The sequence below is a fragment of the Triticum dicoccoides genome, chromosome 5A (genome assembly GCF_002162155.2).
Source record: "Triticum dicoccoides isolate Atlit2015 ecotype Zavitan chromosome 5A, WEW_v2.0, whole genome shotgun sequence".
NCBI lineage: Eukaryota > Viridiplantae > Streptophyta > Magnoliopsida > Poales > Poaceae > Triticum > Triticum dicoccoides.
The window spans coordinates 711,223,549-711,229,756 of NC_041388.1; the positions used below are offsets into that span (position 1 = coordinate 711,223,549).

Genomic DNA, 6,208 nt, shown 5'->3' on the forward strand with positions numbered 1-6,208 from the left:
CATCTATACAAAGCCACTAACTATAATCGATGCAAAAATTAATGATGTTTTCTCGTACTACCAACTGTTTTAATACTTACATGCATGTAGTCATAATGACACTGTGCTACTTCCTTCTAATTCCTTCCTTGCATGCATGAGGGCGTATTAATGATCACAGTTAACGAAAAGAAAAGTGGACTTGCAAAGCAGTCATTAAATTTTACCTTGGTACCTGTAATTTGAGTTTGTGGCCTTGTATAAGGGAATGGAGGGAGTACTAATTTTTCATACTAAAAATGTACCCACCTAAGAAATAGCAGTTATAAAATTTTCTCCGTCCTAGTATTGAAAACAGCGAAGGACGAACATCCCACATGAGTTCCTGTGTTCGAAAATCACAAGTGGAATTTTCAAAGCACGTTAAGTAAGATAACACTGAATCAATTAATGTATTTCGAAAGCACATGCAACATGTAACTCACCCATCTTCTTGTTGAGGCATGTCGTACGAGACTGTAGGCCATGCAGACACATTGAGGAACGACATAATTGCACTATCATTTGCATTTTGGATATCTCCTGCAAGTTGCTCTCTCTGACAAAAAAATACAAACACGTTGACTACGTATGGTAAACAAATTATATGGTTAATTGTACACACATGAATATTCCCCCCAAAAAATTGTACACACATAAATACGAAACTTACAAAATTTTCAACGAATTTCCTGGTAGCTTCAGAGATATTTTCTCCCCCCCTCAAAGAATCAAGAATTTGGAACTCTTTCTTTCGAGTGTGCATAACACATGTAATCCAGTGGTTTTTATCTTTATTTAAAGCAAAATAGTCCATGTCAATTTTAAAATGTTATGTAGACTCGATACCGTGTAAAAAGACATATATAATTGCATGTGCATTGCAACTGCAATAGGGCATTTTATTGTTGCTGTGATTACTTATCAAAATAAATAAATGTTAGCTATCAATTGAATTCATATTTATAGCCTTACAAAAATATTGAATTTATTTTCTACTCTCTTCTTTCAGATCCATTAGCCACCAACCACCTAACCACGCCCCGATTTACTAGGCTGCATGCAAAAAAATTAATTGAATGGCCTTATTGATTTTCAGTCATCCGAGAAATAGTTAAGTCATATTCAACTCCATATCTATTGGATTAATGTCGGGCTCGCTGATTTTTAGTCATCCGAGCAATAGTTAAGTCATATTCAACTCCATATCTATTGAGGTCTGTTTTTGTCCCACCATACCTATGGTGAGATTTTTTCTGTCTTTTAGGGAGCCATGATGTGCCTTTGTATGATATACTCCCTACAATCCATATTAATTATTGCTGATTTTTTCTTTTTGGTTGGTATGGGCTTTATTATGAATGCTGGCCTTTTTTATTTTTTTTGGTTTTGTCATGGGCTATATATGGGTTGTACGAAAGGGTGGAGCTCGAAGAAGATGAGCGCTCAATTCTTTTTTTTGCATTTCTTTTTTGTGTTGTTCTTTTCCTTCTAAATGTTATTTTTTTATTTTTTATTTTCTATATTTTTCTTTTTTACTTGATGTTTTTAACTTTTTTATTTTCACCTTTTCTATTTTTGTTTCTTGGTGGGGGGAATATGTAAACATTGTTAATTAATTTCTATAATTGGTGAGATTTAGTTAATTATGAAACACACAACTCAATAATTTTTTTTAATTCTTGTTTTCATTACTCTTTCATTTATGTTATTGTATTATATGAATCAGGGGAGATTCTAGAAGGGCACAAACCTTTCTGCGTCCATGATGCCTCGCCAAGTAGCCAGGTATGCAGGTCTGTTACCTACTTCTGCAAGTTCTTTTATATATGCAAAGGAGGAAACAGTTCTCATAAAAGAAGTGAAGAAACAGGGATCCTGTCGGGATTCTACTACAGTTCAGATAGAACTACTTGCTTTTTTTTTAGAGTGGACTACTTGCTTATTGCTCTGCAGTTAATCTTAAGCCATTCTGTGTGCATACTCAGACAGTTAAATGAATGACCCGATATATTTACCTCCTGCTGAAACTCTGGGAAACCTTGTTTACCATGGGGTCCCAACAACTTGACGGCCACTATGACGCCATAGCCTCCTTCTCCTATGAGATTTTGTGAGTGGAAGTTATTGGTCGCTTCCTCAATACGCGACATGGGGAACTCTGCAATGTGATCTGGAATGTGCAGCTCCGGGTATCTTTTTTTGATAAGGTCCTCTCCCTCAGCAAAACATTCCCTTTTCTGGGTGACAAGATACTTTGTTCATGATTATAGGCCTCATCTTGCAGATCTTTTAATTTCCTTTGGAGTTTCTCCATTTCATCCTGCACAAAACAAAAAGCTGCATACTGAAGAAGAGATTCAATGGTGTACGGTGTACCAAACTACCAATGTTGTGTGATATACACCTTGTTCCCATGATTTTCTATCACCTATTTTTCTGTTCGTAAAACGCAACGTCTCTAGCTTATCTTCGTCAGTACTAATTTCATTTTGAATGTGTTATCGTCCTCATATGTTGGAACCTTCACCTAGCCATGTTTTTCTGTCCAAGCTCTACCGTTTCACATTTCAAAAGGAATGGACTGTAACAAAAGTTGCATCATGTGACTTCTACCATCAATTTTGCAGCTTCTTCAGAAATATTTCTGGCACTCTGTATCTCATCAGATTTATCAGCGCCATCTTCAGAAAAAATCTCCACCTCCTCCTCATAAGCATTTGATTCCTCGACACCTTGTTCAGCTTCCTGCACATCATCCTGAAATGTAGCAAAACTTAATGTTATTTACGCAAATTGCACATTTCAAAAGTCATAGGTAGCACTTTGTTTTTTTACCACATATAGTTCATCAACCTGCCTTTGTGGCAGCAGTGGTAAATATAGTTCTGGTCAAACATGCTTAAGCAGAGTGAATTCAAATACAATGCCATTTTTTTAACAGGAAAAGGCGCTCGAGGTGCCATCTTCATTGAGCTCAAATACATAGTACATCATGGAATACAAAACCCTGGATATTTGCAAGAGAGAGCAAAGAGAATACAAAACCCTGGATATTTGTTTATGGGAAGATTTTCTGAAAGACATGTTTTAGTAGTTGTCCTGAACGCCATGAGTTATACCTTTGCTGATTCAAAACCATCCATCTGAATAACCCCGTCCCCATTCATGATATCATCTGTCTAAAATGAGACATACTTGAGAATACACCACAAGTTAGGACCAAAACTCTGAACCATAGTCATAACTTGTAAACTGGAACAGTTATTAGTATTTGCATATGTGTAATGCTCTTTTGGATAACAATGTGTGTAATGCTTTACTAAAAGGTCACTTACAAAATCACTTGGTGGTGTTGCATATTCATCAGATTCCTCGGTCAGCTGAGTTAACTCATGTATAGACGCCAACAGATCAGAGCTCCTCCTATATCCAATGTGTCCCGTATGCTTCAGATAATCATTACTGCACTTAGGAATGATCATCAAGTAATTACTGGATTTGATCCAGATGTTACCAAGAGTAGTTCATCTGCAGTTATGGACTTAAGACAAAGTATACCTAGTGGACATGTATTTTCCATTGTGCACCACCCAAACCCGACAGCATTGCGAAGCTCCTCTTGCTTTGCCATTTTCCTGCATAACTTGCTTCAGTGTTATACAGTTATATGCGCTAAGGTACTATTCATTTTGTTGAAGTATACGTGGATTGCCCAACCTTTTTCATCAGTTCAGGCTTTTGGTTCTACTGGTTGGTCCATGATACTTAATATGACATCAGAGCCAAGACTCGAATTCAAGGCCTAGACAACGCACTATTAAATACAAAAAGTTGCATCCTACATCAATCGCACGTCCAAGGCCTGAAGAAGCCTAGAAGTGAGGGGAGTGCCCGCCCTTCTCCATCAGTTGGTCTACGGTCTTTTGGGTAAACTGGCTGGTCCATGAACTTAATGTGGTATCAATGCCAAGAGGTCTTGGGTTCAAATATCAGTTTTCGGAATTTAAGTAAAAAATTGCTTGCACTCCTTTTGTCCATGTTAGGCCTTATCCAGCCACACGTGAGAGGGGTTGTTGAAGTTTGGACTTTTGGTTCTACTGGTTTATGCATGAAACTTAATACATTTATTGTGTACATGTTACTCAAGTAACATATATCAAGAGGGAATGCTCTTTTTGGGGGGATGAGTTCATTTAAGATCTCACCTTGAACCGATGACAATTCTCTTTATTTTGAGCTTCTTTATCAAGTTTACAAGACCAACAAGAATGTCATCATGTGTGATGTAATGCGCCTTAACCTGCAAAGATACATGCTTGTTTATCAAACATGTCTTCTCTGAAATAGTTATCTTGTTACTCTTATTATTCAGAAATTAGCGTAATATTGATTTGATCCATCTCCACATGATTTGTTTGCTTAGCTATTAGCATCGGATAAAACAATTATTCAGCTTATGTTATTATTGCTAGTCTGGGTTCATCCATGATCTCAAAACAAATACCAAATGAGTACACGGCTTTTTGGGTGAACACAAATTGCTCCGCTGTAACCTGATTTATCTTAATATGAACTTAAAATCTTACGATAGATATCATTACCTCTCTTGTATCACACATGCTTTTGTACTGTAAGAGCATCTCCAGCCGTTGGCCCCCCAGGGGGCGCCTAAAATCGCTGCCTGGGGGTGAGCCGGCGCAAAAAATGGGCCTAGGGGCGTGTTGGTCCCCAGCCGCCGGCCCCAGGGCCGCCCCCAAGCATGATTAAATAAAAAAAGTATAGCAAATTTTGGCACCGTTCGGCGAAGTTCGGCTAAACACGACAAATTTCGGCCAACTTGGGCATATATTTGGACAAAGTTCGCCGATTTTCATTACATAGCAAATATATAATAAACTAATCTAAAAGAAACTTGCTGAGCACCGAGTAGTCGCCGTTGTCGCCGCCATCCTCGTCGTCGGCCTTCTCCTCCTTGACGCTGACGCGCCTGCTAGACCCGGCGTCGCCATGACGGACTGGTGGCGGCGGCGGCGCGTCGTCGTCGTCGCTGTCGTCGATGACGACGACTTCTACTTCGTCGCGGCCCCGGCGGCGCTCCGCGAAGCGCTGCAGGGCGGCGCACTGACGCTCCATCGCCATCTTGAGGGAGTCCTGGCGTGCCCATTCAAGGGCCGCGTCGTCATCGCGCTCGACCTCGCCGTGCTCCATCTTCACGGCGGCGAGCCCCGGCTCTGCCTTCACTGGCGCGAGCCCCAGCTCCGTCTTTGGCTTGACGAAGCGCAGAGGAGGAGCCGATGAGGAGGCGCGCCGACCGCCCTCGTTGATCATGATGCCGGCGCTGCGAGTGCGCCGGCCGAGCGGCGACTCCGCCACGGGCTCGGCCTTGACGCCGAGCAGCGCCGGAGTGCCGGAGGAGTGCGAGGAAGAGCGCGAGGAGGAGGAAGAAGAGGAGGAGCCGAACCTCCTTGGCCCCCATGGCCCGTCGCGTCGGTGGTGCGCCTGGGCGGCCGCCCTCGCTGGGGGGTACGCCAACGGCGGGTCGTTGCCGCCCTCGAGTTGCGTCAGCACGCCCTCGAGTGTGCGGCCGGGGACGCCCCACCACAGGCGGCGCCCCTCGCTGTTCTTCATGCCGCCGACCATTGCCGCGCCGTTGGTGGACGCCAGCCGCTGCTGCTGACGGCGCTCGAAGTACGCCGCCCAAGCCGCATGGTTGTCGGCGGCGTACTGGGGGAGGGAGAGTTGGGCGGCGGTGAGGGAGGGGCGCACAACGTCGACCTCCTCCGCGAAGTACCCGGGTTTGGCCACGGCGTCGGGCAACGGGGGAATGGGCACTCCCCCGTTGCTGAGCTTCCAGCCCGTCGGCCCAGCACGCATGTCCGGCGGTGCCGGGATGTTCGCCTGGAACAGGAGCCAAGACTCCTGTTCACGGAGCGACCGGCGGCCGAAGCCGTTGGCCGCCGCCTCATCTTCGGGGAAACGATCGGCCATTGGGAGAGGGAGGGAGAGCGAGGGCTCGACGGCGGTGCTCGGGTGAGGGGGGCTCGGCGGCGGCTCTCGGGAGAGGCAGAGCTCGTCGGCTAGGGCGGCTAGGGCTAGGGCTGGTGTGGCCAGAGACGAGGGAAGCCGCTGGCTTTCTATAGCCGCGTCGCGCCCGTGTGTACGCGTGCGAGGGAGGGGAGGCATCGGC

At 44.4% G+C, this 6,208-nt stretch overlaps 1 pseudogene; it reads right to left on the minus strand.

The window, feature by feature from the left end:
- Nucleotides 1–460: 460 nt before the first annotated feature.
- LOC119300574 overlaps nt 461–6,208 on the minus strand; it is an 8,128-nt pseudogene continuing 2,380 nt past the window's right edge.